This window comes from Rana temporaria, chromosome 5 (genome assembly GCF_905171775.1).
Source record: "Rana temporaria chromosome 5, aRanTem1.1, whole genome shotgun sequence".
Taxonomy (NCBI): Eukaryota; Metazoa; Chordata; class Amphibia; order Anura; family Ranidae; genus Rana; species Rana temporaria.
Window position 1 is genome coordinate 33,838,892 of NC_053493.1, and position 24,314 is coordinate 33,863,205.

Sequence of the window (24,314 nt, forward strand, 5' to 3'; positions counted from 1 at the left end):
GAGCCTCCCCCATCCTCTGAACTCCCTACCCAGCCTGCCTTTAGACGATCCCTGAAAACTCACTTATTCAGGGAAGCCCTACCCTACCTCCGCCTAAAAACTGTACCTGAACCACCTCCATTAGCGCCCCCCCCACAGCTATTTCCTTTTTTATCACCTTCCACTTCTTTTAGATTGCAAGCTCCATGAGCACGGCCCTCCTGTATTGAAATTGTACTGTCCCCCGTCTACATTGCAAAGTGCCGGTGCTATATAAATCCTGTATAATAATAATGATGTGGATTGGGGGGGGGGGGGTGTATGGTGTTTCTAGTAATAGCAGTCAGTTTCCAATGCCGATTGCTGGGACGCAGACACCAAACATAGTGCTATGCATTTATCCAGTGTCCCCTTATCCCATATTTAGGTCGAAACATGGTGCCACCGACAAAACTTGCCCCACCCATGAGGGATGGCAGGGTTCTTCTCCCCCGACAACTCCCGCACAACTCTGTGTATAGATGTATGAATGAATAAACTACAAGTCCCATCTGACACAGTCCTCAGTGGGACACAAGTGTGGCGATGACACTCCCTCCAGCTCAGGAACCAATAGACTGTCTCAGAGCCTGTGCACTGCATCCCAAGCCAATCACAGCAATACAAAATAATAATACATATACATTTTTATGTAAATATAGGCACAGATATGTTTTGCAAAAGCTAAATTTTACTTCTAATGTTTACTTAGTGATTGTAGGGAGACCTTCCATCAAGATCCAGGCTGGAAGGAGGACATCCCGCTGCTGGCATGTTGTATAGGGATCTAATATAACACACTGCAGTAATGAGCCCTCCGTACACGAAGCCGTCGGTGTGTAGATACCTCTGTATGGGGAGAGGGTGACGGCTGCACAACACACACCTTGGACGGTTCACGCTCTCGAACCTCCAGCACCACCCTATCCCTGGTGTCACTTCATCTACAACCGCCATACACTTCCGGCATCTCCACAACAAAGCCGCATAGGACGCCCAAAACCAGCTGACCACCGCAGCGGTCATGTGATCGAACTTGGCGGGGTGGAGATTGGCACTGAGGGAAGGCAGGATGGGCGGGCAGTGAGAGCAAGCCGTGCTCATCACAGCACTGTTCACCAGAGGGCGCCGGTTCGAAGATGGAGCGTGTATCCCGCTCCAGCAGGCCGCAAAAGCCACGGCCTCAATTAATCGGCCAGCCCGACGCTAGTCCGCGCAACTGCTGCAGTGTAATCCAGATGACAGGATGCAATTTCCAGTTGCGAGCTGGCGCCTGGGTTTTGTCGAGCTCTGTTGTAGGGGAACCCGGAGCGCTTCTGTGTGTTGGAGAAAATAGTGACGCGGCAGATTTTGTCTGCTGAATAAACTTAAAGCACCATTAAACAAAATTACTAAAATGTAATATATATTACAGCTTGCCAATCATTAGATGTGGTGACGGTGTTTGTTTTCTTTTTCTTTGGCTGTTTTCATCTGGTGATCTGGCCAGTAACCAGCCTTTTCCTGTATTAGCGAGGCACATTTCTGGTTGAAGGAGCACAGGATGCACAGCAGGCAGCAGCAATGTCAGTCTGGGGGGAGAGGAGTGTTGTATGTACTAGCAGATTTAGATACAAGAACAAATTGAAGCCATACTCCAAACTCGCACTTTATAATCCGTTACAGCAAACATTTTTTCTTCTTCTCCTTTTTGGGATAAGTTTTGCATGAATAAATAAAAGCTGATCAATTTTAGGTGGTTTGTCTCATCCATGTAAACTGATAATTCTACTCGAGAGCTTGTGATTTTAAAAATCGGACTTGCTGGTTGGTTCGCCAGATAAAAATAAAGGATAGAAAGCCTACAAAAGAAAACAAATGCTCTGGACAGTAGTCTGAGGAGGCCTGTAATGCTGCACAGTGCTCTGGGCAGTATAAGGAGGCCTGTAATGCAGGTGCTCTGGATGGTTGGGTGTTGAGACTCTGGGGAGGCCTGTAATGCACAGTGCTCTGGATGGTCGTGAGTTGAGACTCTGGGGAGGCCTGTAATGCACACAGTGCTCTGGATGGTCGTGAGTTGAGACTCTGGGGAGGCCTGTAATGCACACAGTGCTCTGGATGGTCGTGAGTTGAAACCCTGGGGAGGCCTGTAATGCACACAGTGCTCTGGATGGTCATGAGTTGAGTCTCTGGGGAGGCCCTGTAATGCACAGTGCTCTGGATGGTCGTGAGTTGAGACTCTGGGGAGGCCTGTAATGCACACAGTGCTCTGGATGGTCGTGAGTTGAGTCTCTGGGGAGGCCTGTAATGCACAGTGCTCTAGATAGTGGTCTGAGGAGGCCTGTAATGCTGCACAGTGCTCTGGGCAGTATGAGGCCTGTAATACACAGTGCTCTGGATGGTCGTGAGTTGAGACTCTGAGGAGGCCTGTAATGCACAGTGCTCTGGATGGTGGTGAGTTGAGACTCTGGGGAGGCCTGTAATGCACACAGTGCTCTGGATGGTCGTGAGTTGAGACTCTGGGGAGGCCTGTAATGCACACAGTGCTCTGGATGGTGGTGAGTTGAGACTCTGGGGAGGCCTGTAATGCACACAGTGCTCTGGATGGTCGTGAGTTGAGACTCTGGGGAGGCCTGTAATGCACAGTGCTCTAGATAGTGGTCTGAGGAGGCCTGTAATGCTGCACAGTGCTCTGGGCAGTATGAGGCCTGTAATACACAGTGCTCTGGATGGTCGTGAGTTGAGACTCCAGGGAGGCCTGTAATGCACAGTGCTCTGGATGGTGGTGAGTTGAGACTCTGGGGAGGCCTGTAATGCACACAGTGCTCTGGATGGTCGTGAGTTGAGACTCTGGGGAGGCCTGTAATGCACACAGTGCTCTGGATGGTCATGAGTTGAGACTCTGGGGAGGCCCTGTAATGCACAGTGCTCTGGATGGTCGTGAGTTGAGACTCTGGGGAGGCCTGTAATGCACAGTGCTCTGGATGGTTGTGAGTTGAAACTCTGGGGAGGTCTGTAATGCACAGTGCTCTAGATAGTGGTCTGAGGAGGCCTGTAATGCTGCACAGTGCTCTGGGCAGTATGAGGCCTGTAATGCACAGTGCTCTGGATGGTGGTGAGTTGAGACTCTGGGGAGGCCTGTAATGCACACAGTGCTCTGGATGGTCGTGAGTTGAGACTCTGGGGAGGCCTGTAATGCACACAGTGCTCTGGATGGTGGTGAGTTGAGACTCTGGGGAGGCCTGTAATGCACACAGTGCTCTGGATGGTCGTGAGTTGAGTCTCTGGGGAGGCCTGTAATGCACAGTGCTCTAGATAGTGGTCTGAGGAGGCCTGTAATGCTGCACAGTGCTCTGGGCAGTATGAGGCCTGTAATACACAGTGCTCTGGATGGTCGTGAGTTGAGACTCCAGGGAGGCCTGTAATGCACACAGTGCTCTGGATGGTGGTGAGTTGAAACCCTGGGGAGGCCTGTAATGCACACAGTGCTCTGGATGGTCGTGAGTTGAGACTCTGGGGAGGCCTGTAATGCACACAGTGCTCTGGATGGTCGTGAGTTGAAACCCTGGGGAGGCCTGTAATGCACACAGTGCTCTGGATGGTCGTGAGTTGAGACTCCGGGGAGGCCTGTAATGTACACAGTGCTCTGGATGGTCGTGAGTTGAGACTCTGGGGAGGCCTGTAATGCACACAGTGCTCTGGATGGTCATGAGTTGAGACTCTGGGGAGGCCCTGTAATGCACAGTGCTCTGGATGGTCGTGAGTTGAGACTCTGGGGAGGCCTGTAATGCACAGTGCTCTGGATGGTTGTGAGTTGAAACTCTGGGGAGGTCTGTAATGCACAGTGCTCTAGATAGTGGTCTGAGGAGGCCTGTAATGCTGCACAGTGCTCTGGGCAGTATGAGGCCTGTAATGCACAGTGCTCTGGATGGTGGTGAGTTGAGACTCTGGGGAGGCCTGTAATGCACACAGTGCTCTGGATGGTCGTGAGTTGAGACTCTGGGGAGGCCTGTAATGCACACAGTGCTCTGGATGGTGGTGAGTTGAGACTCTGGGGAGGCCTGTAATGCACACAGTGCTCTGGATGGTCGTGAGTTGAGTCTCTGGGGAGGCCTGTAATGCACAGTGCTCTAGATAGTGGTCTGAGGAGGCCTGTAATGCTGCACAGTGCTCTGGGCAGTATGAGGCCTGTAATACACAGTGCTCTGGATGGTCGTGAGTTGAGACTCCAGGGAGGCCTGTAATGCACACAGTGCTCTGGATGGTGGTGAGTTGAAACCCTGGGGAGGCCTGTAATGCACACAGTGCTCTGGATGGTCGTGAGTTGAGACTCTGGGGAGGCCTGTAATGCACACAGTGCTCTGGATGGTCGTGAGTTGAAACCCTGGGGAGGCCTGTAATGCACACAGTGCTCTGGATGGTCGTGAGTTGAGACTCCGGGGAGGCCTGTAATGTACACAGTGCTCTGGATGGTCGTGAGTTGAAACTCTGGGGAGGTCTGTAATGCACAGTGCTCTAGATAGTGGTCTGAGGAGGCCTGTAATGCTGCACAGTGCTCTGGGCAGTATGAGGCCTGTAATACACAGTGCTCTGGATGGTCATGAGTTGACTCTGGGGAGGCCTGTAATGCACAAAGTGCTTAGCACGCCACACCCTTAAGCACGCTATGGTCGCTACCTTGCTTGCTGGGAGGGGAAGCACTCATAGGCTTTACAGGCGGCGCTCCAAGGAAACCAGAAGTTTTTGTGGGTAAACTTCTCTACCTCACATTTTTGTTCCATGTTGGTTTGTTGACGGAAATGGAATTTCTTGTCCTAGTTCTCGTCAATTCACGAAAAGGTGGGGTAATTTTATTTTAGTTTTCATCACTGGAAACATGCCGCTGACGAAAATCATGACGCAAATGTTTGTCTACGAAATGAACAATGCTCCCATCCATGTCCTCACAGACTCCATTTTTAGCTCTCACCAAAATCCGACTTGCCAGCCCAGCTGTCATATGAAGCTTTCGTTTATAGAAGTGTGATGGACGGAGCTGCCAGGGAACGTTGCGGTTTTATTACTTGCTGTAAAGTCTGCTTTGGTGCCGATAACCAAAATCTAGTTCCTCAATTTAGCAGGGCTTTGTGGCAGACATTTCTCCGTCACTCGCCGGCTCATATCGGTGTAAAGAGGAGGTCTGGATTCACCCACCTACCTACCATCTGCTTCCATGTGGAGTGAAGAGGGGGCTGACGTGAACTGTCAGTATGAGGCGCGCTATGATCCCCTTCCTGACTAATGCTGGAGACTATTTCATAGCCATTCTGTTTTCTCTAAGGGGACTTCTACCTAAAATCAGAAATTTGGCTGTCTTAACAGGACTTGATTAGAAACCATTTAAAGTAGTTTAGAAAGGAAGAGAGTGGGTTTACATCCACTTTAAGGGGGAAAATCATTCCCGTCCTCGAGTAGTTAAAGTGTTACCAAACCCACAACCATAAAATCAGTCTGTATACGCAGTAAAGCATGCTTGTTATATGCACTGTGGAACCTAAAGGGTTAATCCTCTGTTGGAGCCTTTCTTTTCTGATCCTCCTCTTCCACTGTCCCCAATCCATCTCCTGATAGTACAGAGCCTTTGGGGCACTCTGCACATGCTCAGTTTGGTGTGTATTGCTAGAGTTTTTTTTTTTTTTTTCTTGGGAGAGTGCATGTGATCAGCACAGGACCCATCGGCACTGTTCAGACAGAGGGCCAGGGGTCCTGCAGCCTTATAGGACAGTCGGTGTAGAATGAAAACTCTTCCTACAAGCTTTAACCAGACACTGATAGAAGTCACAAGACTGCTATATACTTCTGATGAGAAAAAAAGTTTTTAGCAGTTTATATTTACTAAAATAATTTAATTTCCATGTTCTGTGTAATGTGGGAGACCAGATATAGTGAGTGCAGGGTCCTGGGTTTAGTAACACTTTAAGGTTTTTTGTTTTTTTTGTTGATGGAAAAAACCTGGAAGCTGATTGGTTTCTATGCAGAGCTGCACCATATTTTGCACTCTCCAGTTTTAGTAAATCAACCCCTTAAAGCGGCATTCATATAGACGCACTGAGGGCTGTGTACTCACTTGGGAGGCACAGGTAGGTGGGCTGTATGGCTCTTCTTTGATCTGAGTGCCATGATCTAGACCAGCTGTACCTCCTGGCATGGGTAGCCATGGCCCTCTGCATGGATGTGCTGATCAGTGCCCCCATGTGAATGAGACCCAAGTGTTTTAATGGACCCTCAACAACTGTTTATGGGGAAAAAATAAAAATAAAGCCAATGCAAATCTACCTTACAATTGTAAATGAATGAAGCTGCATGCACTTTTCTCATTTTGGTGATGGATTCTGCCCACTAAAACCCTGGAAGGTCCTTCTGGTAGAGCAGGGTAGTGATATTACCAGCCGGCATGTCATTCTACCTGCAGCTGCACAACATGTAAATATCTGTTTTTGGTGGAGTTGCCCTTTAATCCTCCACTGCTAGGAAGAGGACATCGAATAAAGACGGTAGAAAAAAAAGATAAAGTCAATGTATTATTATTTTTTCCTTGTTGATATGAACTCGTGCCCTCTTCCCAAACACGCCAAAGCCGCGCTTTATGTAATAACATCCAGGGCTCCAGTAGCCAGAATCAATTACCCGGGCTCATTACATTATTGTGCATTATTACATTGCCAGGATTTATTTCCTGCTTATATAATTGCATCCTTTCCTCATTTAATTACAGGCTTTCTGCTTCTCGTCTTGGGAAATGATTAAAAGTGCTTAAATTTGCAGCGCAGGTACACAAGGCGTGCTGGCAGCAAGACGTTCAGCCCTTAAAGTGAACCCGCACCTAAACATGAGCAGAGAGCTGTGGTAATGGGCTTGTTGGGACTAGCCTGCCTGTACTAGTCTATGGGCCAGATCCACCTAGCGAGTACGCCGGCGTATCTACTGATACGCCGGCTTACTTTCAAATTTCCCGCGTCGTATCTTTAGTTTGATTCCTCAAACCAAGATACGACGGCTTCTGGGTTTGATCCGACAGGCGTACGCCTTCGGATCGTAGGTGCAATACTTCGGCGCCCGCTGGGTGGAGTTTGCGTCGTTTTCCGCGTTGGGTATGCAAATTGGCTTTTTCCGACGATCCACGAACGTACGCGCGGCCGTCGCATTCTCTTGCGTCGTCTCTAGTCGGCTTTTTCCGGCGTATAGTTTAAAGCTGGTATTTTGCGGCGTATAGATAGACTTGCCATGTTAAGTATGGCCGTCGTTCCCGCGTCTAAATTTTAATTTTTTTTTTTTCGCGTAAGTCGTCCGTGGATAGGGATGGACGTAAGTCGCGTCTAAGTTCAAAAAATTTCGTTGTTGCGATGTCATTTCGCGCAAAGCATGGCGGAAAATTTCGAAACAGAGCATGCGCAGTTCAATCAGCGCGGGGACACGCTTCATTTAAATGAATCACGCCCCCTAATCGCCGATTTGAATTCCGCCGCCAGAAATACACTACGCCACCGTAACTTACGGCGCAAAATCTTCCTGGATTCGACTTGAAGCCAGGTAAGATACGGCAGCGTAGCGTATCTCTGATACGCTGTGCCTATCCATTTCTATGTGGATCTGGCCCTGTGATTTTAAAGCGGTAATAAACCCAAAATCAAAAATATAATATATTGCAGCTTGCCAATCATTAGATGCATTTGTTTTCTATTCTTTGGCTTTTCCACTATGTTTTCACCTGGTGATCTGGCCAGTAGCACACCTCCCGTATTCGTAAGACACAACTATGGAGGAATGAGCAGTGGATGCACTCAGACAGCAGCGTTGTCAACTGGGACGGAGAGGAGAGGGGTGGTAAATGTATTTGTAGACATGCACGAGTACCAATATTTTTTTTTTAAGTACTCGCCGATACTAATTGCTTATACCTACCGCAACTGTTTTGTTTTCACTTCCGCTGTCCGCAATGGTGCAAAGCATTGAAAAGTTATTTACAAATAGATTTTTTTAGATATTTAATTTTGCGCTTTTTCAATGTGAAATGTGTAAATGTGTAATATATGTAAATAAATGTGTGTGTGTGTGTGTGTGTGTGTGTGTTTTTTAAAATTAGACGTGAACAACAAAAAAAGGGGGAGCCAATCGGTGGCTCTAACTGTCAGAGGGGGGGTCTGTGCTGCCAGTCGGTGCCCCATAAAAAAATGTCCGACAGTTGTAATTGGTGCCCATCAATTCTACATATCAGTGCATCCTCCTCCGGTGCCCATCAGTGCCAACTCATCAGTGCCCGTCCATGAAGGAGAAAACAAAATTTTATAACTGAAACAAAGAAAAACTTTTTTTTTTTTTTTCATTTTTAGTTTGTTTAGCAAAAAAATAAAACCCCGGGGGTTATCAAATGCCACCAAAATAAATCTCTATTTGTGGGAACAAAATGATAAAAATGTTGTTTGTGTAAAATGTAAATTGTCTTTCAAAGTGCGACAGCGCTGAAAATTGTCCTGCTTGGGAAGGGGCGAAAGTGCCTGGTATTGAAGTGGTTAAAAAAAAAAAAAAAGAGATCTCTCTCTCTCTCTCTCTCTCTCTCTCTCTCTCTCTCTCTCTCTCTCTCTCTCTCTCTCTCTCTCTCTCTCTCTCTCTCTCTCTCTCTCTCTCTCTCTCTCTCTCTCTCTCTCTCTCTCTCTCTCTCTCTCTCTCTCTCTCTCTCTCTCTCTCTCTCTCTCTCTCTCTCTCTCTCTCTCTCTCTCTCTCTCTCTCTCTCTCTCATTTATATATATATATACATTTTTTTTTTTTTTTAACCACTTCAATACCAGGCACTTTCGCCCCTTCCCAACCAGGACAATTCTTCTTCTTCTTTTTATTTTTTTTTATAGAAACGCTTCTAAACGCAAACACGGCAAAACGGACATGTTAAATGTTGGTTACTATCTGTCAAGTTCAGGAGAGGTTGTAAAAACGTCCCGTGTACATTAAGCCTAACGGCTTGTAAACGTGGTAACTCACGTTTAACTTACGGGTGCTTTTAAATTTTTTACTATTTTGAGAAAAAAAAACGCGCGGCTAAACTCGACACAACGGGCATTTTTAAACGTCGGTTACTATTCAGGAGAGGTTGCAAACGTCCCATAGAAATTTAACCTAAAGTGGGGTACACACTATAAGAAAATCGGGGGAATATTCTTCCGATTTTTTTCTTGATGTTTCACAGCAAATCGGAACCGATGAAAGACAATTCGTACAAAAAAATCTTAGGAATATTCTTGTACGACAAAGGCTTTTTTTTTTCTCTCCTTTTTTTTTGTTTCTGATAATACGCAGTCTTTTGTGATTTATCCTATATGGAAATCGTACAAAAACGGTACACGTTAAATAAAAATCGTTGGTTCTGTTACCGTACGAGGTGCTCGAACATCAGTACCCTGTGCTAAAGGCCTTAGACCGGCAGCAACAACAGCAGGCCCTCCATCAGTGCTAAAGAAATCTATTCCAAAGTACCTACATGCAATCCATATTTATTCCAGTGCTCATCTACACAAGCCCTGATGAAGCCCTTGCTTATGTCCTTGAAGCACATTATGTTCCTATACCCTATTATAAATCAGTATCAGCCCTTAAAATACTGCAATTGATACCCACAGAAGGGAAAAGAGGGGGGGGGGGGGAGTAGGATTTTTCAATACCAGTACCATTGACATGGACATATAAAATGTTGTACCTTTTAGATGAATTTTATTAGAAGAACATTAAAAGCATGCCCTTAAAGTCAACGGGGGGCAAATATGCAATTCATACAACATAGAAAAAAATGAAGAGCTTAAAGCAGGGGTCTCAAACTAGTGGCCCCCCCAGCTATTGTGAAACTTCAAGTCCCTTGAGGCATTGCAAGGCTGACCGTTGCAAGCATGACTCCTACAGGCATGATGGGACTTGTAGTTTTGCAACAGCTGGAGGGCCGCCATTTTGAGACCCCTGGCTTAAAGTGTTGCTAAACCCAGAACCCTGCATTACCTTTATCTGGTCTCCCTCAGTACGCAGAACATGGAAATGCAATTCATTTTGTAAATATAAACTGCTAAATACCTTTTCCCATCGGCAGTATATACTGTTGCAGTCCTGTGATTTCTTCTATTAGTGTCTGGTTAAAGCTTGTAGGAGGAGTTTTCATTCTCCTCGGACTGTCCTATGAGGCTGCAGGACCCCCCCTGACCCTCTGTCTGGACTGTGTTGATTGGCCCTGTGCTGATCACATGCACTTCCCAAGAAAAAACAATCTCTAGCCATACACACCAAACTGAGCACATGCAGAGTGCCCCCAAGGCTCTGTCTTATCAGGAGATGGATAGGGGATAGTGAAAGAAGGGGAGGATCAGAGAAGGCAGGATCAAACTGCTTTTTTTACACAATGCAGAGCATTAACCCGTTCCACAATGACTATAAGGCTGCATTCACACCTGAGCATAGGTCGTTCGGTCGTTTTTCCGGCGTTTTGTCGCGCGTATTCATGCTTATTTGCGCGTTTGCATACAGCGTCGTCCGACGTATTTGTACTTCGACGTTTTTGATTTTGGCCAATAGGAAAAATGATCATCTTTTCATCACTTGTTGCTATGTTGGTAGATTTTTTTTTATCTTCTGCCTGGGTGAAATGTTCTATTGATTAAAGCAACAAAACGCCCGTAGCAAACCCTTGTTGTCGCGCTAGTCGCTTGAATCGAGCGTTTCCATTACTTTCTATGGGATATAGAAACGCCCAAACCGCCCGATTGAGCTTCAGGCGTTCGGCGTCAGGCGTTTTGGAGTGGAGATGTGAACCATCTCCATAGGGAATAATGTATTTTTTTCCCCCTCTAGCGTTTTTGAGCGTCGCGCTTCAGGCGACAAAACGCTCAGGTGTGAATGCAGCCTAAGAAGCGTGCTTTACTGCATATACAGACTGATTTTTGCTGTTGTGTTAAACTCATATTATATACAGCTTAAAGTGTTATCACAGCAATGCTAGATGGTGGTCTCGGATGTACAGGAAACCAAAGTACTGACGCGTTTCATAGTTCCTGCCAGGCCCGTCGCTACAGGACAGGCAAAACAAACAATTGCTTGGGGCCCCGAGCTGGCCTGGGGCCCCCAACTTTCCCTTCCCAGGCTGTAGCGTGGCCGAGCTCCTCTTCCTTCCTCCTGTCAGTTTGGCTGGGTACCGCGCGTGGTACAGGAGATTCAGTTTCCTGTTCCCGGTCGGACTGACAGGAAGTGCACACTTCCTTTCAGTCCAGCAGGGAACACAGGAAACTGAATCTCCTGTACCGCACTATCTGATAGGGGACTGGGGACCCATAATGATAGAACACTGGACAGACAGGAGAAGGAGAAGCTCGGGCACGCTACAGCGGCAGCCTACAGGGAAGAAGAAGAAGAGGTGAAAATAGAAAAGCATAGGGACGGGGGGGGGGGGGGGGTAGGAGTAAGAACAGGGTGTAAAAAAATTTGTGAAGCGCTAACGTAGGCTTTGCGTGTGTGTGTGTGTGGGGGTGCTTGGGGAGGCCCCCATTTTGCTTGTGGCCCCCAAATTCCCTCAAATGTCCCTGGTTCCTGCCGTAGTTTTTATTAGACAACCCCATCGGCAAAAGATTGATTTGTTTGGAATGATGTTGTAGTTTTGCTCCTTTTTAGCTAATTTTGAGGAAGACGCATCAGTAGAAGCTCTGTAATAATTTCACTTTTTACAAGTCATACAAATGACTCACTGTGGCCTTTTATCATTCACCATGTGTTTAACCTCAATTATGGGTCGTGGTCATTTTTGGCAGTTGTATATAATTAAGGAGGGTATTTTTATTTAATTTTTTTAGAAAGAAAAGCAGAGTAATATAATGGCAGGCTAAGATAAGCTGGGGGCCGGCTATTCATTAAACCGGGGAAGTCACGTGTCGGCTGTTCTGTGTATCGGCTTGTGAAATGGCTCTGCGGCGCTCGCCGTAGACTGGTCTGCTTTGTTTCACCATGAAGCCTGTTTTGTTACAGCTATTTATTGTGTGTGATTCACTCAACGTGCGTTGATGTTTCCATGTTTAGTCATGCCGATGTGCCCTTTGTATCTCCATGGGGGAGATTTATGACATTTGTGTGCCGAAAATCTGTCCAGTTCCTGCTGTTTTGCGTTTTATTTTTACTATTTTGTTTTCTGATGCTTTTTATAAAATGGAGAACTGCCTATCTTTTCTACTACATATATTTTTATTGGTGAAACCGTATGCAAAATCACATAAGACTAAGATAGTTCTTCATAATAAGAAGTAAGGACGTTGTGCACCTGTCGCTGTGTTTTTAAGTACATGAACTGGTTTTGGATCTGTACATGCTGACCTGTTTTATTCCTTATAGCTGTTCTGTCTCTAGAATTTAATTTAATTTAATTCTAATCGCTCTCCCTAAGGCCTCGTACACACGAAAGGAGTGGTCCGATGAAAACGGTCCGCCGGACCGTTTTCATCGGACATGTCCGCTGGGATCATTTGGTCTGATGGCTGTACACACCATCAGACCAAATTCCCGGCGGACAGGATACGCGGTGACGTTGCGGCGACGTACGCGCCCCCGGAAGTTCAATGCTTCCACGCATGCGTCGAATCACTTCGACACATGCGAGGGATTTCGGCCGAGCAGACATGTCCGATGAGTCGTACTGACCATCAGACATGTCCGACGGACATGGTTCCAGCGGACATGTTTCTTAGCATGCTAAGAAACATTTGTCCGCTGGAAACCTGTCTGCTAGGCCGGGAATCCGGTCCGGTCGGCCCTACACACGACCGAACATGTCCGCGGAAACTGGTCCGCGGACCAGTTTCAGCAGACATGTTCGGTCGTGTGTACGAGGCCTAATAGGAGCGTGTCATGAATGAAATCTGCAATGTTCAACTGCTGGCCACCTTCTGAAAATGCCACTTGCAAAAAACTGTAGGCCAGTCTTGGATAACCTCTCCCACCAGCATTACTCAGTATTTTCTCATGTTCAAGAGGATGGATGGATGTTCTTTAGCTCTGCAAAAAATTACCGTATATACTTGAGTTTTCGCCAACCCGAATATAAGGCGAGGCACCTAATTTTACCACAAAAAAATGGAAAAAACTGACTCTAGTATAAGCCTAGGGTGAGAATGCAGCAGCTACCGTAAGTGAAAACGAGGGTCAACAATGCCCATCTGCAGCCTCACGGTGCCCATTTTCAGGCTCCCTGTGCCCATAAGCAGCCTCATTGTGCCCATGTACCTTATCTCAGTAGTATTGATGAGGCGGGAAGGAAACCCATATCACGCAGTACATTGTCCCCTCTGATTCACAGAGGCGTTGTGTGTGAGTGTGTATATATATATATATGTGTGTGTGTGTGTGTGTGTGTGTGTATGTATATATATATATATATATATATATATATATATATATATATATATATATATATATATATATATACACATACACACAATGTGTGACGGTATGCGAGGTGTGATACATGACAATAGGTACATTTCACCTCGCATTCGTTCCATTATGAGGGAGTGAACCGAATCCTGGCCGGGTTTCACAGCCTCTGGGGCTGGCTAGGGTTCCAGTCCGGATGTTTGGGTCCACTGGAGTCCACAGTCAGGTGGACTTTAAAAGACCAGGAAGAGAGCACAACGGTGTGCTGGGGTTTTTGGAGACTCAGGAGGGAACCTGAGTGTGAGGGGCTCTATGGAAAGTAACTGCAAGAAAAGGTTTGCTTTATTGTTATTTTGTGGGTGATGGGGACCAGCCCCACACTGTATAGAGGAGATCCCGTTTGTCTAGTTTAGCGCCGGACGGCAAGGGTTTGTTTACTGTTTTGTTTATTTTGACCTGCAAACCATTTACAAATAAAATCTGGCATCCGCCAGACTTAAAGTGGAGTTCCACCCATTTTTTTATGTTTGTCTGTGCTGCATGCTCTAATCTCATAGTGTTCAGAATGGACAATTTTTATTTAATTTGTTGCTTGTAAATACCTTTATTTTGTAGTCCTTCGTTACTTCCTCCTCCTTATTTGCCTAGGCTATTTGCAAGGGTTTCTGGGATAGGCATCATGTTTCCCAGTAGTCCTTGCAAACCTGACTGAAACCTATTACATTCCTTGTGCACTGAGCATGTGCGAGACATGCAAAGCTGAAATCCAGAAAGTCATACAGTCTGGCTTCATCTGCCCACACTTATGATGGCCACGGTCTATTTCTAGATTATAAACTATCTAAATGCTGTAACAACCTAACAAAACGGACCTTAGTTTACAGACTAACTTTACTAGAATACATTAAGCTTGTGTATTACAGGGGTATTTATATTTAAAAAGTGAAATTGTAGGTGGAACTCCCCTTTAAAAGAAAGTGCCTGCTTGCGGACTGTGATACAGAAAAAGGTGATCCCCACGAGCTAATCCCTCACTGTGTGTGTGTGTGTGTATATATGTATATATATATATATATATATATATATATATGCCAGTGCCGTCCACTGTAACAAAGCTCCGCCTCCTCCTTGGCGCGGACGGACGAGGAGGCGGCGGGACGGCACAGACTTTCTATACACACAACGCCGCTGTGAATCAGAGGGGACAATGTACTGCGTGATATGGGTTTCCTTCCCTCCTCCATACTGACAGCACCAAAAAATGTGTCATTTCGTGAATGTGCGTGTTTATTTAAGAACACTGGCTGGTCCCTTAGGGGTGCATTGGCTTCTCATTCCACTGTCTCTTGTTGGCTCAGGAAGACCTTCATCCAAGCTTGAGCTCTCAATTGTGCTTCATCTTTCCCTGTAAAAAGCACGCTCCACGAGGTCCTGAGTCTCTCCTCCTTTTGTCAGAACCCGAAAAATGACAAAGAGGCAAGGTTTCATTTGTTAGATGTTAGAAAAGGTGCCTTCTAACATCTATCTAGAGAGAGTTGGGCCGCGTACACACGATCAGTCCATCCGATGAGAACGGTTAACCGATGAAGCTGACTGATGGTCTGATGTGCCTACACACCATCGGTTAATGAACCGATCGTGTCAGAATGCGGTGACGTAAAACACAACGACATGCTGAGAAAAACGAAGTTCAATGCTGCCAAGCATGCGTTGACTTGATTCTGAGCATGCACGGGTTTTTAACCGATGCTTTTGCATACTAACGATCAGTTTTGACCTATCGGTTAGGCGTCCATCGGTTCAATTTTAAAGCAAGTTCCTATTTTTTTGACCGAAGGATAACTAACCGATGGGGCCCACACACGATCGGTTTGGACCGATGAAAGCGGTCCTTCAGTCCTTTTTCATCGGTTTTGACCGATCGTGTGTACACGGCCTTAGTGTGTATATAGGAGATCAAATCACTTGTTAATTAATTTCTCCGGTCAACGAAAGGACTTCAAGCCTCTAAGCCTACGATAGCCAGGTGGATTAAACAGGCTATCGCAGTAGCTTATGAACAGTCAGGAAAACCTGTTCCAGCTCACATTAAAGCCCACTCAACTAGATCTCTGGCAACCTCCTGGGCAGAAAGGGCAGGCGCTTTGATTGATCAAATCTGCAGAGCGGCAACTTGGACGAGCCAAAATACTTTCCTGAGGCACTACAACAGAGTGTGGCTGTTGTCCCCCTCAGGACTTGGCATTTGGCAGGAAGGTCCTACAGGCGGTGATCCCACCCTAAGGTAGGCCTGAACTTCTTGCTCATCGTCTCAGGTGTGCCGTCCTGGAAGATGACTGGAGAAAAGTACCAGTTACACTTACCGGTAACGGATTTTCTAGGAAATCTTCCAGGACGGCAGGCCTACTTCCCACCCTTATTTGTTGGTGATGTTTGTGTTCACAGAGGTACCCTCTGACACCGGTGTGGGTCTATCCTTTGTCATAACTGAGGGACAGAGGTTAGGGTGGGGCCTTTTAAACTCTGTTGTTGATTGTGTTTCCTGTCAGGTGGGACCGTCATCTCCGGTGTGCCGTCCTGGAAGATTTTCCTAGAAAACCAGAGTTAGACTTACCGGTAACTCTATTTCTAGGAGTCTTCCAGGAAAGCCTCTGAGACCTTGGGCTCCTCCCTCTGGGCCAGGGAACACGCACACCCATTTCTTTAAAGGTGGTCCTCCAGGCCTCCCTCCTCAGTTTACCCGAGAACTATGAGAAGGACCTGAAAGAAATAACACACTAACACAACGTTAATTCATCATTTCAATACCAGTTACACATTGACACCGGGTGGGAAAAATCCTGGCTGTCCTGGAAGACTCCTAGAAATAGTTACCGGTAAGTCTAACTTCGGTTTTCTCAAGTCGTGTTCCAGGACAGCTCTGAGATGATAAGCAAGAACTTGCTTGTTTAGGGTGGGGCTACTGTCTGGAGGACCTTCCGTCCAAAGGCTTGTTCTTTATCGGACAGTAGGTCTAAACAGTAGTGTCTTGCAAATGTAGAGAAGGAAGACCATGCCGCTTCCTTGCATATGTCCTCCGGGGATACCGAGACTGCCCGGGTTGAATGTGCTTTGACCAAAGGCGGTTGTTTACCCCCTGACTGATACGCTTCAATGATCGCCATCTTAAGCCACCTAGCGATGGATGATTTGGATGCTCCGTAACCCTTACGGGCACCCGCAAAATTAACGAAATTTGCGAAATAGTGCGTCCGAACGCCTGAACGCTTTAGTAGTTTCTAAATAAAAGACTTCTTTTGACATCTAACAAACTAAATGATTCCCCTTCATCTACTTCTGAAGCGGAGTGAAAAGTTGGCAGGACAATGTCCTGGGTCCTATGAAACATAGAGGCCACCTTTGGTAAAAAACTGGGCTCAGTTTTAAGGATGATTCTGTCATCTAGAATCACCAAAAAGGGCTCTCGAATCGACCGTGCCTGTAGATCACTGACCCTCCTGACTGACGTGATTGCTACTAGGAAGACAGTCTTAAGTACTATGAATCTCGGCGAAGATTTCTCCAGGGGTTCAAAAGGTTTCACGGTAAGGGCCCTAAGCACCAAAGATAGGTCCCAGGTGGGGCAGGCTCTCACCTTCACTGGACCTGGTCAGGGCTTTGAAAAACATTTTTACAAACCGATTCTGCTGGAGTGGAGTCTCGAGAAATATGCTCAAAGCTGCAGTCTGCACCTTAAGGGTACCGATAGGTAATCCCAAATCAACCCCGGCCTGGAGGAAATCCAGCACTGCTGGAATTCTCGGACGATCCAATCTTTGCTCTGCTAGCCAGGAACTGAATTTCTTCCAAACCTTGGAATAAATCGCCCTAGTTATGGGTTTACGGCATTCCAAAAGAGTCTTGATTACCCTGTCTGAGAATCTGTGAGCCTTCAATCCTCCAGATACCATGCCGTCAACTTTAGATTTTCTACCTGCGGGTGAAAGATCGGGCCTAAGGAGATTATGTCTTCTCTGACCGGAAGTATCCATGGAGGACAGATGGCCAGCTTCTTCAGGTTGGCGAACCATGGCCTCTTGGGCTATTCTGGCAGGAAACACAATAACTGAGGAGGGAGGCCTGGAGGACCACCTTTAAAGAAATGGGTGTGCGTGTTTCCTGGCCCAGAGGGAGGAGCCCAAGGTCTCAGAGGCTGTCCTGGAAGACAACTTGAGAAAATCCGTTACCGGTAAGTGTGACTGGTACTTTTTTTAATGATACACAGGGCTTTAGCAAACTAAATACCATCCAGTTAGGTTTTACATTCATTGTAATAGCCCCCATGGATGGGGTTGCAAAGACATCTCTGGGATTGTAAATCCTAGAGCCGCTTTTATTCATATTGTCGCCTCTCCCGGGGTCAGGAAACCAGAGAGCACATTGATACAATTCTATCTTGCGATTTTAATACCCCCTTATTGTCGTCTATATACAAACCATCACTTAGAGCACGGTTGTTCTGTTCATGTGGGTTTTATATTATTTCCAGACATAAAAGACACTCACTTCATTGCACAGAGATGGCTTCTAGTTTGACAGAATGTTTTTTTTTTCCCCCCTTCGCCAGCTTCGTGTCGCTTTGGGAATTAAAGACACAACCAATCCGAATAAGATTAATTAAAACCGGCAATCTTGCCCAAGGTTAACAAATAAGTCCTTTGTAGGCCGATTCTCTTGTCTGATGGGAAATCTAGCTTATCTGGAAATCCCTGGAAACCGGACGTTTAAATAGGACCAGGCTACTGTGAGTTTTCTCAAATAATAAGACTGAAAGCGCCAATTTAGATTTACAATGAAGTCACTAAAATTAGATAAAGCTTGGCTCTGGCTGGGCAGCTGAATACACAGTTGAAATACAGATATATGAGCTGTTTTCTGTAACAAAAAAAAAAAAACCCCAAACCGATCTCTAAGGCCCCATACACACGAGAGGATTTATCCGCAGATACGGTCCAGCGGACCGTATCCGCGGATAAATCCTCTCGAGGATTTCAGAAGATTTCTATGCGATGGCGTGCACACACCATCGCATTGAAATCCACGCTGAAATCCTCTGGCGATGACGTTTTGCGCCGTCGCCGCTATTATGACGCGGCGACGGCGTCATATAAGGAATTCCACGCATGCGTCAAATCATTACGACGCGTGCGGGGAATCCCTTTGGACGGATGGATCCGGTAAGTCTGTACAGACGAGCGGATCCATCCGTTGGAATGGATTCCAGCAGATGGATTTGTTGTGCATGTCAGCAAATATCCGATCTGCTGGAATCCATCCCAGAGGAGATTTCTCCGCGGAAACGGATCCGCTGGCGTGTACACACCATAGGATCTATCCGCAGAAACCCATTTGCTGGGATTTATCTGCGGATGGATTCTATCGTGTGTATGGGGCCTTACATGATAAAAGCCTGTGTAGCTTCCAATATTGCCTCTCTACCCCCTGCCTGTAATTGGACAATAAGGGAGCAGAAGTGTGTTGCTGGTCTACCCTTGCCTTTGATTGGACAATGATGGAGCAAAAGTGTGTTGCCTCTCTACCCCCTGCCTGTAATTGGACAATAAGGGAGCAGAAGTATGTTACTGGTCTACCCTTGCCTTTGATTGGACAGTGATGGAGCAGAAGTGTGTTGCCTCTCTGCCCTCTGCCTGTAATTGGACAATAAGGGAGCAGAAGTGTGTTACTGGTCTACCCTTGCCTTTGATTGGACAGTGATGGAGCAGAAGTGTGTTGCCTCTCTGCCCTCTACCTATAATTGGACAATAAGGGAGCATAAGTGTGTTACTGGTCTACCCTTGCCTTTGATTGGACAGTGATGGAGCAGAAGTGTGTTGCCTCTCTACCCCCTGCCTGTAATTGGACAATAAGGGAGCAGAAGTATGTTACTGGTCTACCCTTGCCTTTGATTGGACAGTGATGGAGCAGAAGTGTGTTGCCTCTCTGCCCTCTGCCTGTAATTGGACAATAAGGGAGCAGAAGTATGTTACCTCTTGGCCCCCTGCCTGTGATTTGATAATAAAGGAGCAGAAGTATGTTACCTCTCCCGCCCCCTGCATGTAATTGGACAATAAGTGATCAGAACTATGTTACTGGCCTGCCCTTGCCTGTGATTGGACAGTGATGGAGCAGAAGTGTGTTACCTCTCCCGCCCCCTGCATGTAATTGGACAATAAGGCCCCTTTTACATGGGGCACCGGAGGTGCGGTGGCAGTATACCGTCGTATTTACATCGATATGGTCTTAACCCCCACTAGCGGCCGGAAAAGGGTTCATACCACCCGCAATGCGCCTCTGCAGAGGCGTATTACCGCGGTTTCCAATTGATTTCAATGGGAGGGAGCGGTCAACATCCCGCTCCTATACTTCTCCAAAGATGCTGCTAGCAGGACTTTTGGAGCGGTCCTGCTAGCGCACCACTTCAGTGTGAAAGACCAGTCTTCACACTGAAGCCTGCAGGGCATGATTTTTTTCAGGCGGTATAGCAGCGCTATTTTTAGCGCTAAACCGTGTCAGTGTGAAAGGGGCCTCAAGGAGCAAAAGTACAGTGCCTTGAAAAAGTTTTCATGCCCCTTGAAATTTTCCACATTTTTTCATGTTGCAACCAAAAACATGAATGTGTTTTATTGGGATTTTATGTGATAGACCGACACAAAGTGGCACATAATTGTGAAGTGGAAGGAAAATGATAAATGGTTTTCAATTTTTTTTCCTTCAAATAAACATCTGAAAAGTGTTGCATACATTTGTATTCAGCCCCCTTTACTCTGATACCCCTAATTAAAATCTATTGCAACCAATTGCCTTCAGAAGTCACCGAATTTAAGAGTCGACCTGTGTGTAATTTAATTTCGGTATAAATACAGCTGTTCTATGAAGCCCTCAGAGGTTTGTTGGAGAACCTTTGTGGGGGAAAAGGGGCATCGTTGGGGCCGAAGAACACATTGGACAGGTTAGGGAGAAGTTTAAAGCAGGGTTAGGTTACAAAAAATATTGCAAGCTTTGAACATCTCATGGAGCTCTGTTCAATCCATCATCTGAAAATGGAAAGAGTATGGCACAACTACAAACCTACCAAGAAATGGCCGTCCACCTAAACTGACAGGCTGGGCAAGGAGAGCATCAATCAGAGAAGCAGCCAAGAGGCCCATGGTAACTGGAGGAGCTGCAGAGATCCACAGCTCAGGTGGGAGAATCTGTCCACAGGACAACTATTAGTCTCCACAAATCTGACCTTTATGGAAGAGTGGCAAGAAGAAAGCAATTGTTGAAAGAAAACCATAAGAAGTCCTGTTTTTGAGTTTGTGAGAAGCTATGTGGGGGACACAGATGACTTGTGGAAGAAGGTGCTCTGGTCAGATGAAACCAAAATTTTACTTTTTGGCCTAAAAGAAAAATGCTATGTGTGGCAGAAAACTAACACTGCACATCACCCTGAACACACCATCCCCACTGTGAAACATGGTGGTGGCAGCATCATGTTGTGGGAAATAGTTTCTTCAGCAGGGACAGGGAAGCTGGTCAGAGTTGATGGGAAGATGGATGGAGCCAAATATAGGACAATCTTAGAAGAAAACATGTTAGTCTGCAAAAGACTTGAGACCGGGGTGGAGGTTCACCTTCCATCAGGACAAAGACCCTAAACATACAGCCAGAGCTACAATGGAATGGTTTAGATCAAAGCATATTCATGTGTTAGAATGGCCCAGTCAAAGTCCACAAGACACAAATTTTGTGTGGGCACAGCGTCGCACGACCACAAAATTGTCAGTTAAAGTAACGCAGTGCTGTATCGTATAAAATGGCCTGGTCATGAAGGGGGGTAAAGCTTTCAGAGGCCAAGTGTAATTAAACCACTTTACTAACCCCCTCCATGACCATCCATGTGAATGAGGCCTTCAACTTTAACTTCACAATTTTTTTGTCTGGTGTATAAAAAAGTCTTCTGTTTTTTATATCCAGTTGTATTAAAATGGTTGCAAAACCTCTGCCATGGCCCATGATATATGAACAAAGCAAATTCTTCTATAGTGTGTACTTGTCTCAATCCAGGTCACTAAGTGTCACTTTTGTCTGCTACTTCATTCCTCTGCTATCGGCATGAATCACTTCTGACAAGTTTTCCTGACACCAAGAGAAAAATGGTGACAGGGGAGGGCCCTCCAGCTGATTGACAGCCTCATCTCTCTTCCTGTGTGAAGGGGGTGGGTGTGTCCCTTCCCTTCCCTCCAATCAGCTCTCGGGGGTCTCCGCACTGAGCTCTGTAGAGTGTAACTTCAGCTCTCTGCCCCCCCCCCTTTTTTTTTCCTGACGGCTCAGACCAGCTCGGTAACTCAACACATTGAACATCTGTTCAGAGTAGATTGCAGATGAACAGGTAAAACTTATGTAGAAGGATTTGTTTCATCTCTGTGTATCACCTGAGACCAGTCACTGGATATATGTAATGCCCCGTACACACCATCACTTTATGTGATGAAAAAAAATGACGTTTTTAAAAACGTCACTTTAATTGACTGTGTGTGGGGGAAAACGTTGTTTTATGTCTTGTAAAAAACGACCAAAAAAAATTGAAGCATGCTTCAATTTTATGTGTCGTTTTTCAAAAGTGCACTTTTTACTTCACAGAAATTGACCGTGTGTAGCAAAAAACGTCGTTTTCTAAGACGTTTTTTCATCCACGCATGCCCAGAAGCTACTTATGAAGCAAGCTTCAATGGTAAAACGTGGTGGAACGTAACCTCACTTTGCAAGAACATTGTGAGAAAAACGATGGTGTGTAGGCAACTTCGTCTTTGAAAATTGAAGTTTCAAAAACTTCATTTTTTACTTCACAGAAAGTGTCGTTTTTTTTCATCACATAAAGTGATGGTGTGTACGCGGCATGAGGGTTAACCACCACTTTAATTATGTACGGTAAAGAAAAATCAACATTTCCAATCTGATTGGTTACTGTTGTCCCATCTTTTAGTTTTTATAAATCATCTGTTATCTTTTGTATTTCATAAAAGTTCCACAGTTGCTAGGCAGCGGCAGAGGAACCGGTAAAAAATCTATAACGCTCCCAGATTAAACCTAAGTAGATCTTTTCACAATGTATTTTGTCTTCAGACATCTGCAGCGGTTTTCAGCTGTCAGTAGGTTTTGTTTTTCCGCCAGTCCCTCCCTTGCTGTATGTACTAACATGAATGTGTGGCCAGCAAAGCAAATGTCAAGTGTGATGTGCGCTCTTCATGGCACTGCCGGTAAATTATATTTGTATAAGCCTTTACTTAACTCCCTAGCACCGGCAGGGCTCCCGGCACAGCTGTTTTGGCAATACTGCACGCAAAATATGGGGCTACTCGGCGCCAAGGCCAACCTGCCGAGAGGTTTGCACTTGTAAAAATCAGTGTTGCTAGAAAATGACTTGGAACCCCCCCCCCAAAAGTTAATAAATATATATATATATTGTAAGGGGTTAGGTCGGTAGCGGGGTGTGTGTGACCCCCTGGATGGGTTCACTACACACTGAATTTATACATAAAGGCAGTCGAAGACGGTTGAAAAACAAAGAAACAAAGATTTTTGTTTATTCTTCCATCTTGCTGGAAACAAGTGCAAGCATCCAAACAGCATAAAAAAAATCAAACATAAAATAAACCCTGGCCACTTGGGGCGTCTACCTTCACCACACAGGAACCTATCTATGGAGTCTGGCACAGCCTAGTGCTGGGCAGACACTGCTGGTCATACAGCAGAAAAACAATAGTCTCTTTTGATTTTTATCACACAGAAAAATCTATTTCCTCCTCACCTCCTCAGAAGACTTTCAGCTACTGCTCTCCTTCACTCAGAAAGCCTCAGGATGCAGCAAATCAGTTGTAATCCTCTGGATTACTTATAGAGGCCTTAATTGCCTAATTCTGAACCGCTGAAGTTTTCCAACCCCCTTAAACCTTTTCTGGCTACTTTTGCAGCCGACGCCTAATAACAATTGGTGTATTGTCTAAACAAGGCAGAAATGTATCTCCCGTTTGTGACAACACCCACAGATTTACCTGACTTCCTGTCACTAATTATATATATATATATATATATATATATATATATATATATATATATATATATATATATATATATATATATATACACTTTTTTTTTATTTTTTTTTTAATTGTTACCCTTTTGTTTATAGCGCAGAAAATTCAAAACGCAGAGGTGATCAAATACCACCAAAAGAAAGCTCTGTTTGTGGGGGAAAAAAAGGACGTAAATTTTGTTTGGGAGCCACGTCGCACAACCGTGCAATTATTAGTTAAAACGACACAGTACCAAATTGCAAAAAGTGCTCTGATCTTTGGCCAGCCAAATGATCCGGGGCTGAAGTGGTTAAATACATTTCAGTTGGCGTGTTCAATACTTTTTTTCCTGTGTCATTCCATTTTATTACACATAACTTCATTTCTGAACGTATTTGTTTTGGTTTCTTTGTATAGATGGATTGTTACTGACATGTGGTGATGATTTCACATCAATAGCACCTTTAGAAATATATTTACCTAGAAAAATGCTGACGACTTCAATACTTATTTTACCCGCTGTATTTGCCTGGAGCTTTAAAGCTTTTCTTGTATACCACACTCTGGACACAGAGGCCCGGATTCAGATACAATAGTGTATCTATCGGCGGGCGTAACGTATCTCAGATACGTTGCGCCACCGTAAATTAGGGCGCAAGTTCCGTATTCAGAAATAACTTGCGCCCTAAGTTACGGCGGGGTAACGTATGTGGTCCAGCGTAAGCCCCCCTAATTCAAATGTGGATGATGTGGGCGTGTTTTATTTAAATTACATGTGACCCCGCGTATTTGACA

The 24,314-nt window shown here is 45.6% G+C and overlaps 1 protein-coding gene across 1 annotated transcript in view; it reads left to right on the forward strand.

The window, feature by feature from the left end:
- The window catches only part of ANKIB1 (ankyrin repeat and IBR domain containing 1), a 215,858-nt gene that overhangs the window by 63,672 nt on the left and 127,872 nt on the right, over positions 1-24,314 (forward strand). The gene's annotated exons all lie outside the window — the stretch shown is intronic.